The following is a 12,676-nucleotide window of genomic DNA, read 5'->3' on the forward strand; positions in this document are numbered from 1 at the left end:
GTTTTATTTGTTGTTTTTGTTTGTTTTTGGAAAGTGTCAACCTTTCTCATTGTTGGCTTCTTTTTTATTTTAAAGAAAAGCTTGTTTTTTTTGGCGGGGAGGGGGGGGGGTCAGACTTACTGGGGTTAACGGTGATTGAGGACAGTAAAAGGACAACTGATCCAAGCCAAAGTCCAAGACGGACAGACTGTGTACTGGAGGTGGGCTTGTGAGCACAACTGGAGCCTTGGGACTGGTATAAGACACACCATTAACAGGAAGGACCGGGCTTTACACAGGAAGCGAACGGTTGGACTCTTTCATCCGCCATGTGGCATTGTATTTTCTAGCCAGTCAAATCCACGCTCGCCGAGACCTCAAGACTTCAAACGGCCAAAATAGCAGCACGTTCATGAAACAGAACAGAGCTACTGGGAATTAAAGAAGGGTAAAAAAAGAAGAGGGGATGAACACAAACACAAAAGGTAGCGGGCCTCAACAGCAAATGGTAAAATTAACATTTTAGCAGTCTCTGGCTTTCATGTAGGTCTCAGCAGAACTTTTATTTTTTGGGGGGGTAGAAGAAGAGGGACTGTGGTGCTGGTAGGACGCAGAGGTGAGGAAGGCATCTGGAAAAGGGGGGGGGGAGAGCAATACTGGCTTCCTGCTTCTGATGGCCCACCTCTATGAAAAATTAACTAGGGCTGTTTGGCGGGTCTCCCCTCTCTCACATGCGCCCTAATCTTAGTTATGGAAACATCGCCTCGGTAATTTATACTCCACAGAACACCTGGTGATGAAAGGAGAAATATATCCCTGCTTTTCTTTCCTCCCTTCAAGTATATGGACCATCCCTTTGATGTTTCCAACCTTTTACCGTCCATCCGACCCCCCCCCCCCCCCCCCCCCCCCCCACCCCCCACATATATAAGCATGTACTGTACCGTTGGGTTGCCTGTCAGATTCAGCTTCGACTGCCGGTCCAGTAGAGACGTTATCGCCCAAAGCTTCATAAAGACGCAAACAATGGACGGCCTCTCTCATTTCCAACCCTGTCCAATGGAGCGTCTCAGTAGTACCCATTAATTTGGACACAGTTCTGGCTAAATTACATGTGTTCCACCTCTGTGACATTTTAAATGCAATTAAAAGCTGGTTATGCGCGTGTGCGCGGACTTCCCTGCGATGAAGGGAAACAACCGACGTGATTAACATGCAAACGAGCTCATGCTGGCAGACTAGATTGGGGTTTGAAAACCTCAATTACTTTTGTGTGATTATCTATTTACCAGTACACAGATTTCCATTTCTCATCTCCAGTTGAGCCCCCCCCCCCACCCCACACACGAGCCTCAATTATACGAGGCACACCTTTATTTATGATGTGCGCGGCGCTGCAACACAAGCTGGAGGTATTTTTCACTGTGATGTATTGCATCTTTACGGGCTGCTCATGAGACGGGGCCGTCACACCAATGCTTCATAGTGCTGAACCATTTGCTCCCCCCCCCCCCAATTCATCCATCCAACTCCTATTTAAACTAAGTTTAACTCCTGCTGCCCATTAGACAGCGTAGGACGTAATGGTCAAATTGTGACCATTTATCCCTTTCAACTTAATTTATACATCTGCACTTTTTATTAATCTGGAAACCATAACAGCACAGAGGAGAAGGGGCATTAAAATGCACCGTTTGTGTGTTTATGAGGGTGCGGGACGGGAAATATTATCTGGAGACTAATTGCTGGTGCATCAAGTGGTGAATGAGAGTAGGTGTGGATTCAAAGGAACTCTCAGCATCGTCTTGTTGATGCGATTATTCAAGCAACGCCTGACGGCACAGGAGAAACGTACGTTAATGAATCTGCAGGGCTGTAATATCGACATCAAATATACATTCAAAAGAGGGAATATTAAAAAGGGCCAATAGGAATAAAAACAATCACCCGAATGGAGTCGAGCTGCACTTCTAACGATGTTGTGCGAGCTTTATTTATTTCATTTTATCGCTGTTTCTGTCTGTTTCCCCCAGTGCCCGGGGACAGGAAGGGGAGAGGCGCACGTCTCCGTGCCCCAGCGAGGGTGCCCGGCATACATAAAACATGCCCTGTTGCTTCTGGGGGAGCAAAAAGGAAAACAGTGCCATCAAGTGAGATTTCCGAGGATTCCTTGGCAGATCCTCCTCAAAAGCAAAAAGGGGTGGGAAAAAATACACTCAAGGTGCAACGTCAGGGACAAAGGAAGCCTTCGCTGGTATCGGGAGTCAGTCAAGGCCTGGCGGTGAGGTCTGCATGGATGTGGCAGCAGCATATTGAGTCGGGAAAACTGGAATTGTGAGCAAAAGAGAGGGTGGGAGGGGGAGCTTTGATAATAGTAGATAATGGACAATTAACTTGGGCTGGTAGTGCCAGCTGCAGTGAATAGCGGCTCATGGTCCCTGATCGCCACTCAGCCACATTCACGTTGGGAATAGAGGCGATATCAAGCTGCAGGGCCTCAGAGGTGTACACGCTGCATTAGCAATCTCCACAATGCCTTCAAACAAAGCGGGACACCAACAAAGTGTCCCGAAGTGCAAACGCAAGCACTGCATGGAAGAGCGGGGGGGGGGGGCGTGCAGGATGCCGTAACCTTGTCTTTTGTTACGTGTCCTTTAACCATCAAAATAAACCCAGCGGCCAGAACCGTTTTGTGGACATGGGAATTAGCATAAGTGAAACTATTTTAAAGCTAAATGCATAAATAAATTAGCCAGTGTCACTGCTGCTGTGGGTATCAGGAAGTGTATTTAACTGCCCCTCCTCCCTCACTAAATAAAAAAAATAAATAAATCAACACACACACACACGCACGCACACACACCTTCACCCCCTTCAAGCTTCAGCTAAATCTATTGATCTGTGAAACAGGGGGACCCAGGGGAGGCAATTCACTTAATATCATACATCTAATGATGAGATGAATAACGATGATGCCATTTGGTAATTAAACGTCTTACAAACCATTTAACTGACTGCGCGTCAGGCGGGGTCGCTGGAGGTCGGAATGATTGTTTTTCCCACTTTTTTTCCAAACTAGGCGACGTACGCCAGAGGTAGGAGCTGCGGAACGCAACACAACGGCGACAACACGCTAATGATTGTTAGCAGCCGCGGCGACTAATCCCCAACGCCGCCAGGACTTTGAAGGGAAAACAGTTTGAGGACAGCAGAGGAAAAAGGCACACAAACATCACGTTTGAGCTCGACTTTCTTTATATAGAAATCTCATTAGCTCCCCTGTGAGAGTCCAGCAACAATAAGAGACAAGTGAAATAAATAGGCCTTTATTTACCTCTCAATGTGAGTAAAGGATCTTTATAGAGATATGTAAATATTTTAGTGACGGATGCAGCCCAACACGAGGTGTGAGGGCCAGTTTACTGTCAACATACTCAGCCATAATGCCCACAGAGGCAATAATGACCAAATATTGCTGCGTCAGCGTGTTGGTGTACGTACACGCACGCTGGGACGGTTTATGCGTTGGTAAAACACATAAATGTCTCATCACTTTGCCTCTCCTTGCCATTCTAGCAGGGCTGCCGTTCTATATCTGCACATTCAGGCAGCAGAGGGGTGTCGTCCTGGCTCCTTATTGAATGATAGCTGGTAAACATTGTCATTCCGAAGAGGGACAGTATTAAAGCTCGATTCAGCCATTGAGGGGGAACAGCGTGCGGAAAGGGGCCAGAACAATAGCCCAATGGAGGACAGTATCACAAGGGTCCAATGTCTGCTGTGATGAATATGTGGAAGATTATAACCTATTCCGTCATTTCCATAATGTAAAATTCTCTTTCTTCTTCCGGGCCTGCTGCCTATTCACTAAATAAATGAGAAAACTATCACCCGCGCAGAAATATTCAACAAAAGGCGAAGAGTGGATGGCGGCTGAGTTTTGAATGACCCCCGTGCCTTTGATAAGGCGGGCGCTCTCTGGACACGGTGGGAGGCAGCGAAGTGAGCGGGACCTGGTCGGGTATTTGTCACGAGGCACAATGCAAATGTATTACTATGTTACCTATACCACTTTATGACACAGAATGGAGCCGTGGCGAGTACAAGGAGAGTCTTTTCCGACAGCAGGTAGAAACGTGAATAGGGTGTTCTATCAACCATTGAGACGTGTTAGCGCTCTAAACTGGGGGCTCAGCAAGTGGACGCTGGCTCTAAAGCCCCTCGGCAAAGGGAAAAAAATTAGCCCTGAAATTCAACTAATATGTGGAGTCGCCGAGAAGTGGCTCCCACACAAAAAAGGGTTTGATATGCAGTGAAAAGAAGAATAGAGGTTAGAGGAGTTGAAATGACCTGGCTACCTTTGACTTTTCGGGGACTTTTCCGAGCAGTTTTGGTGCGAATTCCAGATGAAAAGCCGCGTCCTGTACCCTAACCCTCATCCCGCGTGTGCTCTCAGCTAACAAGATACGTAGCTACTAGACCCTAAAATCCATCTCTTGCTGTTCAAGAGTTTCTTTAAAAAAAACATTAAACCTCTGAAATTGCACAGACATACAGCCGGCGCCTCGGGACGCCCGGCACCTCGGCGGCCGTCCCCTTCCAGCGTGTGCGTCTGTTTGCGTGGGTGCACCATCTGCGCGACCGCCGCGCTATTCCCGGGACTTCTCCCAGCCCAGTTTATTTACTTTATCTGCAATATAATGCTCCGCTGAGCGTTAGCAACTTTCACACACAGGTTTCAACCGGCAAGGTGGGTGCACGTCTGAGCGTGGGTGTTTGCGATCAGCCAGGTGCAGAGAAGAGATGGACACCAGACGGGGGGCAGATTTAGACCACGGACAGTGGGCAGTATTGGATTTACTAAATAAAGGAGAGGTGGAATGGAAATGGGGCGAAACAAAAGTAGAGAAAGTCAGGAGAGAGACACAAGGTGTTCTCCCTGGGTGACGTGGAGCAGCTCTCGTTCAATAAACACAGGTGAGCAGCTCGACGGGCCAGGACGGCCGGGCTGACTGACAGCCGAGAGCACTCACCGACCGCCGGCTTTATGTTACATGACATGAGCAGTGCAACTCAAACAGACAAAGAGAAGCTGCCCGAGCCGCTCCGAGTGGAGACGGGAGAGGTGGTGGGATCCGGGCGAAGCGGCGCCCGTGCGCGAAGTTGCAAAGGCTAATTTGAAAGGAAATGCACTTTCGGGCCGGACCGAGGCGACGGCGCTACCCTTCACAGGTGAGCGGGAGAAGGGAACACCTTTGTGCTTCACTTGGGTGGGAGAAAGTGAGGATCTGTTGGTGGTAATGGGGGATGGGGGGGGGGGGGGGGGGGGTGAAATGTATGCTGTGTGCCGAGCGAATCTTTTCCACATGACGGGCCTCGGGCTGTTTTTGTCAACTGCACTCTTGAGCAGCGAGGAGTCAGGTAGTGTGACCACATGATTGCCCAAGAGGCACCGTGGTGAGGGAGGGGGGGGGGGGGGCAGAAGGGGGGGGAGAGAGAGAGAGAGGAGGGAGAGAGAGGGAGAGGGATCAGGGGGCCGGGGACAAGACCGATGCAGCACGCATGATGAGGTGTAATCACAAACCCCATTCAGAGTGCAGTGGAGTTTGTCAACATACACACATTCACATTCCACTGTCTGTCAACTCCCTGACCCAAATCAAGCACCCAACACACACACACACACACACACACACAGACACACACACAGTTCTCCAACCAGGTAGCAACAACTGTGCTGCCTGGGCTTGCGGTCTGTGGTGGGGAAGTCGGATTGTGAGCTCTTGTTGTTTTCACTGCCGCCTGTATCCCTTTTCAACCCGCGATCAAGTGATCGTTTGGAACAAAGGACTCGGCTCCCGGCCTTCCCAATAAAAGCCTTTTGGCAGCGGCTCGAAACTCTGACAGCAATTTTACGAACGTCTCATCAAAGACGATAAACGCGTGTCCCTTTCGTAACAGAAATCTTTATGGGAGGTCGGAACCCCTCGTCAAGTCGAAACACAACACACGTTTATGCTTTTCTGAGTTACGGCTTTGCCAAAATCTCATTAAAATACAAAGTTACACACGAGCCTGCGCTCAAAACCTACTGATGCTGTTAAAAGGCGGTTCATAGAAGCCAATTTATGTGCACAGAATACAATAAATAGCCCTATTTAGCATGTTTGTTGCACCATTTGCACTAAAAATCAGGTGATTTGTGGCAGCTCGGTGCAGACTGACATACTGTAACCTGCCGACATAAATAGAGATCAGAGGGGTTAAGAGTGTGGGCCCAGTTCAGGCCGTAACCACAATATCCTATAAACACTGGACTGTGAAGGGCTAATATAAACTTGAGAACTATGTGTGCAGGCTGGAAAATGAGGCCGGGTGACAGTTTGGTGATAACACGATAGTTCAATCTGTCAAGACAATCAGAATTTAGACCCGGGGAGAAGAATGCGCCGCTGTGTGGGACCGATTCATTGGACACGATCACCTGCGAGCGAAGCCGCTTGTAATTCTTCCCACCTGAAACGGGGAGTTCAGGCCCGTGTCAGGCCGCTCTGATGTCACGCCCGCGTCCGCTTGGGTTTCACAATAATCTCCGGCTCTTGGAAAAATGCCACTGAGGCCGCACTCAAACCTTTTCTCCAATTAAACCGCTCGAATAAGAACAACACGGGGGAACTTCAGAGCCGCTCCTGTTGGTGGAAATGACGGCGACTGGATTTGGAATCAGAATCCGCGTTGAAGTTTGAATCAGTCACGGGCTCCACGTATTTTTCCACAAAGCTTTTTTGTTTTTACCCCATCTTATACAACAAAGGAAGGAGGCAAAAACGAGGCGCCTGGGAGGATCAATAGAGTCATTCAGCCTCTTTATCGTCTCCTTAAGGAATGATGGCAATACTCCTAAGCCTCCTCACCACCCTGCTTCTCTCCATTCTCATGGCAACTGTGGATTCTGGACAAACACTCTCCACACAATCTCTTTTCTCTGCTCTCAGGGGCCTAATCTCCACATCTCCACGTCCGACACACGACACGTCTACGGAGAACCATCTGAAACGTCCATGGAGTTCAAAGACCGTTGGGCTCTCCACCCCATCTCCTCCGTCGCACCCAATAGTTGGCATCAGCGCTTTCGTTTGATATGAACTGAAGATCCGCGCGTGACGACTGACCACTTTAAGAATAAAGTACCCAACCTCATTAGCTCAAGATGCAAAGTTGGACACTTCTCAAACTTTTCTCCTGTCTATGTGCGAAGATCCTGGGGAACGAGCGTCAACGAAAGGAAGAGAGGGACGGACGGGAGAGCAAACCTTTGATGAGTAAGACTTTTTTTGTTAAGCGATGGGGCTTAACTTTAAAATATTCCGGGTGGCAGTGAATGGGGGATTGACCAGTGGCCCTGATCTCAACCACACACTGGGGCACTGGGGTTAATGGTGGATAAAGATTAGGAAAATAAAGAGGGGGTTGCTTCGCCTGATCTCCATCCACCCCCACCGTCCACCCTGCCGTGTTCACCTTCTCCACCAATTCCAGATCAGCGAGACAATGGAGGCTGCCAGTGGGGAAGGATCCCAGTCGCTTTGATTTCTCCTCCAACCCCCTCGACTGCTCTGAGTGCCCAGGGTAAAGACCCGTTTGCCCACTCGGGGACGACAGCTAGCGGGCTCAGAGAAACCATTTGAGGGTTGGAAACGGAGCGGTCTCTGATCTGAAATCAATTTCAAAACTGGAAATGCGAGCAGAGGACGGCTGGGCTTGAAGAGCTTCTCTAAGTCAAAGAGGAGTTTAATTGCCGGCGATTTTGTATAGGTCCACACTGGAAGTGTAGCTTGACACGTTGGGGCAATTTAACTTTTTTTCCCCACCATGATCAGAAGGGCTTTTTATGGCCAGCAGATAGGCAGTAAGAGTTCATCTTTGAAGATGTAAGAGCGTACGAGACAAATTAAGAACTAATATTTAAATCTCTTTTAGGTAGGAGAGGAAATATGGACTCTGCTTCAATTCGGGAAGACGAGACCTCTGTCTTCGCAAATCAGCTGCGCTCATTTCTGCATCATATCCGTCACGTTGCGGCCAATTGTAAATAAGAGCCTGTTTACGTTCTTGGCTTTCACAGTGAGGAACAGCTGGCGTTTATGAGCGGCGCGGCTCGTTACGGGCGATGCGCTTATCTGTGCATGCGAGGACAGGAAAAAGTGCTTCCACTTACCCGTTCAGTTTATAGTGTGTGTTGTCTGCTTTTTCCTACGGGCACTGTGTGTGCATACTTCATCCTGACAAAAAAAAAAAAGGGGGGGGATTGTGTTTAGACTGAAAACATGAGCATGGCTATGAACAAGGCAGTGTTATTGCCCTCTTGCTCCTAGTGGGTGAAATCAAACCGGCCACGCTGACTCCCCTCTGTCCACATTATTCCCTCATGTTGGGCTGCAAATCTCAATTGGCATGAAATAAATACAGAAAGCCCCGATGTCCACGCTGGCGCACATTTGTCCGCCACAAACGCATATCATAACTTCTAAGTTGGAGTAGATTGAAAATCCTTGGGGTGTGAAAACCAAACAGGCACAACTGAGAGGTTGCCCAGTGGAGGGGGAATTCTATCAAGGTGGACAAGATGAAGATTTGTTACATTTGAGCAGGGGAACGGGGGCCCCTTGACCTCCACTCCAATCACCAAAAGGCAGCAGGGCCACCAAAGAGGAAAGTTACAGGTTGGTGTGTCAATAAAAACCTCTTGGCGTTATGAAAACAGTCAGATTTCGAAGATGAAAACTCGACTGTACGGACGCCACTGGCGCCAAATGACTGTCCAGGTGGAGGAATCGTTGACGGACGACACGAAGGGCCCGTGTTCAAACACTCACCCTTGGGGACAGAACTTGCTGCTGTTGTCTGTCACAGGTATGGAGAGAATCCAGCGATGTCAGCTGTCTGGAAAGAGAAGAAAACACACAAAGTGTCGCGTGAGTCCAAAGCTGGAAAAAACAAATTGTTTTGTTTGTTGCATCTGTGAATTGAGGGCCAGCAGGAAGACGTGTGGACAATCCTGCTTCTGTGCCTCTCATCGGAGCTAACTAGCAGTGCAATGTGAAGCATTCAGATGATGCACTCAGCTGCCGCCTTAGCGATTGCGCAATCGCTAAGGGTAGCATGGAGCGACCATGAGGTTTTAATGTTAATGGCAGGAGAGAACAAAAAACAGAACAATTGCTGCCATTTTTATTTGTCTTGACCAAACTTTGCAAACTTAAAGAGCAGATTAAGTACGCTCAGCGCTCTAGTTAGGAGTTTTAACCGCGATTTAGATATGAAAGGCCAGTTCTGCTCCCTCCCGCCCCATTATTTACCGGTGCATATACCTCCAGGCTGCGCACTTGTCATATTTTATTCACTGAAAAAGCATTAGGATGTCTATTGGGCTGTATGACCTCCAATTCACGGGGATTTACAAATACCACACATAGCCAAATATAAACCCAGCCGATAAATTCTATCAACTTATAAATATGGCAAATGCATTCAAGTATTCATGAAGGCCTAAGAATGCTATAGGCTGGTATTTACATAAAGCACTCGTGCACTAAGTCAAGATAAACTATTTAAGACCCAGACTACAAATACCTCCACACAGCAGAAGAAGGAGTGTCCTGCCATGAAAGAGGACATTATGCTAACAAGTCAGATTACTGTACACAATAACTTTATCTTAAAAGTAAATACCATCCTTGCTGTTGAAATGGGAGGGGGGGGGGGACATTATGGAAAGTCACTGGCAATATTTCTGTGGGGACCAAATGCTCCTTATCAGCGTTCGTCGAGCAATTCAGGCCCGCCCGAAGAAAGATGAGTCTTCAAACTCATTCTATTCATGGTCAGACGTGTAATTACCCTCAGCTCACAGTCTAGACGGAACCGCTTTCACAGTATTTAAGACCCCCTATGCAACGAGCGGACGCCGGCTCCGACCACCGAGCCCCGCGCGTTTAAATCTGCCGGCAGATAAATTAGCAAAGAATGCAATAAAACAGACACAATGAGGGGAACTTTATCCTCCCTGCTGCTAAATGAGATTTCTTTGAAATGCAGATCAGTGGCTCTAGATTAGTGAATTTTAGCTGCTGTCAACATCATAACAAAATACAAATGCGATTGTTCGCCGCTGCCTTATCTCCTTGCTTCCATCTGTTGGCTGGTTATTTACTCCCCCTGATTTACTATGCAGATCTAAATAAGTCGCATCAAAAGGAGGGCTTACTGCACAATGCCTTCTTAAGCTTCTACATCAAGGTATTTGAAAAACCGGTAGTCACATGAAAAGGCTGCCCATCAAAGGCACATCTCTAATGAACTCTCCCCATATCAGAGGGGGCTTGTGGGGCCTGGCTTAAATGCCGTCTGTGTGGGGAGAGAGGAGCAGAACTACAAATCAGACCTACCACACCATGGCAGAGGAGAGGAAGGAGGGGAGGAGGTCGAACCAAGGAGGGGGAGACAAGAAAGGAGGAGTTATCCTCACTTATCAGATCAGATTAGCCCAGCGCAGGCAGAACTCTGAGGTCTTCCATCCATCCTACCCTTACAGTAGGTCCAAGCTGGGGAGGGGACTTTTGAAAAACACTCAATTAGACCAGTACAGTACACTAGATCAGATTAGGCCAGGGGGGAAAATGGAAACTTGGCATGCTATTTGACTACAAATAGAGTTTTAATCTTTGTCTTTCAATGTCAAACCCGTTTTTTTTTTTTTTAATTTATACATATAAATACGCATCTAAATGAAAAGCAAATCCAATCCACACCCATTCTCAGCAGGTCTGACGGCAGCTTTGGTGTTCTTAAACAGAGCTTTTGCATTACGCTCCCACAATAACCTTCAATTTCATGGTGCATTTGTTGCATTCCGTGCACGGGATGGATTACAACTGACAATCTCAAGACTTACGGGGGAAAATAAACCTGCATGGAGAGATCATGATCTTATCCCCCCTGCGCCGCCATCATCGCCGCTATCGCCGTGCATTGCAGCGGCGTGTCTGCGTGAAGGGGAGACCCCCACCAACATGCACGCAGTTTACCAGCGGACAATTAGCCCCGGAGCAAAAGCAGACCCGGCAATGGCACATGTGGTTAAGAGGCGAGCGCTGCGGGAGACCACCAGATGATGAAGGGGACGAGGGGGAGAGTAGAGCACACGGCTTAAGGGGGTGTGTGGAGGGAGGGCTGCTTGTGGCAGACGCGCGTGTGCCAGGTCTGGGCTACTGGGTGTTGTTCTCCATCATTCGCTTGTCTTTTATGGACTCGCCGAACAAAGACGGCTGAAGGGGGAGCAGCTCCCGTTCCCCAGCTCCAACCGAACGGGAAACGTAGGAGCCCGGTCAGATTTAGCCGTAATGTGAAGGCATCCGACCCGACTTCTTGTTCCCTCCCCTCGCTCCGCCTGGAGCGCCTCTCTGCGGAGCTGCGTGCCAACTGGGACCGGTGCCAGTCGCATTTGCAACCACGAGGGACCCCGGCCTTTTCGGCCTGCCTAATGAAACGACAAAACAACAGATTTGCATACACAGAAACAGGTGTTGTAACAGGTTTGACTCCCGTTGACCTAGGTGATGTCAAAGAGTGAAAAAGCAAAAAGGGGGGAGGTGGGGGAAGTTTATGACCAACAGCTGCACAGAGGTATTTAGGCTCTAATGGGCACTCGAGTTTGCACCATCTGCCCTGCTGCTCGCCAGAAGTGACGATCTAAATTAAAAACCACTCATCAAACGTCATAAAAATAAACCATTGTTTTGCTGCCTCCATATGTTGTGTGTATGTGTGTGTGTGTGTGTGTGGAGGGGAAGGGGGGGTACAGTAGCTGTGATCCAGGGAAAATCCAGTGAGCCGCACGGTAGCTTGTAATTACCCCTCGCACCGATCCGCTGTCTTCAGACCAGAGCCGTGCGTCATCCTGCACATTATCCAACTCCATCCTCGCCACAATACAGAGGAGCAAAGCTAACAGAGCCAGCGTGGTGAAAACACCGTCAGCGTTTAGAGGGGGATTAAGGGGTTGCTGTCCGAGAGTGCGAACCGGGTGTTAAAGGAGATAAAATATCTGTGCGCTGGACTCCCTTGTAACCAGAGAACTGCCGTCTCTGTCTTCCTGCGAACCTCATGAAACAAAATTAAAAACCATGCATTTCTGGAAATGTCAAACGTCTCCTCGCCGCACGATGATGACAATCACGTCCTGACCCAAAGGGCTCGACTGGAAGCATTCCTTTTGTCCTTTACTCAAAGACAGAGCCACTACTGCCACCACAAACCCCACTGCCCGCCAGCCAGCCCCCCCCCCCCTTTCATGTTTTTCCCTCCTGTTTTTATTTAGAAGAGCGGGACAGAAGGAACAAACCTGAGACAGTCGTGACCCTGCGCCAGTGTTGGAACTTGGTCTAGAGCAACGCCGGCAGAAGGCTGCACCATATGCCCCCAGCCCCGAGCTGGATGCTCTTTCTGCAGCCTAATGTGCCTGTCAAAAACTATTAGCATCCCCCCCCCCCCCCCCCCCCCCATTTACACACACATTTTATTGCCCGCCATTTGAAATAAACATTCTTCCTGTTTTCTCTTATTGTCTCCCTGTTTTGAGAGGACTGGACATCCAGATACAGGATAACCTTTGTTTTTGGGAATCTGAACTCACCAT

The 12,676-nt window shown here is 48.7% G+C and overlaps 1 protein-coding gene across 5 annotated transcripts in view; it reads right to left on the reverse strand.

Moving 5' to 3' along the window:
• The window catches only part of foxp2 (forkhead box P2), a 79,835-nt gene that overhangs the window by 63,445 nt on the left and 3,714 nt on the right, over positions 1-12,676 (reverse strand). For 3 of the 5 annotated variants that reach the window (XM_029851562.1, XM_029851559.1, XM_029851563.1), the window contains exons 2-3: positions 8,856-8,922; positions 8,198-8,261 (exon numbers count right to left, since the gene is read on the reverse strand). The gene's annotated coding sequence lies outside the window, so the exon portion shown is untranslated. The remainder of the gene's footprint in view (positions 1-8,197; positions 8,262-8,855; positions 8,923-12,676) is intronic. The other 2 variants (XM_029851558.1, XM_029851564.1) reach the window with 1 other exon arrangement.

This window comes from Takifugu rubripes, chromosome 18 (genome assembly GCF_901000725.2).
Source record: "Takifugu rubripes chromosome 18, fTakRub1.2, whole genome shotgun sequence".
Classification (NCBI taxonomy): Eukaryota; Metazoa; Chordata; class Actinopteri; order Tetraodontiformes; family Tetraodontidae; genus Takifugu; species Takifugu rubripes.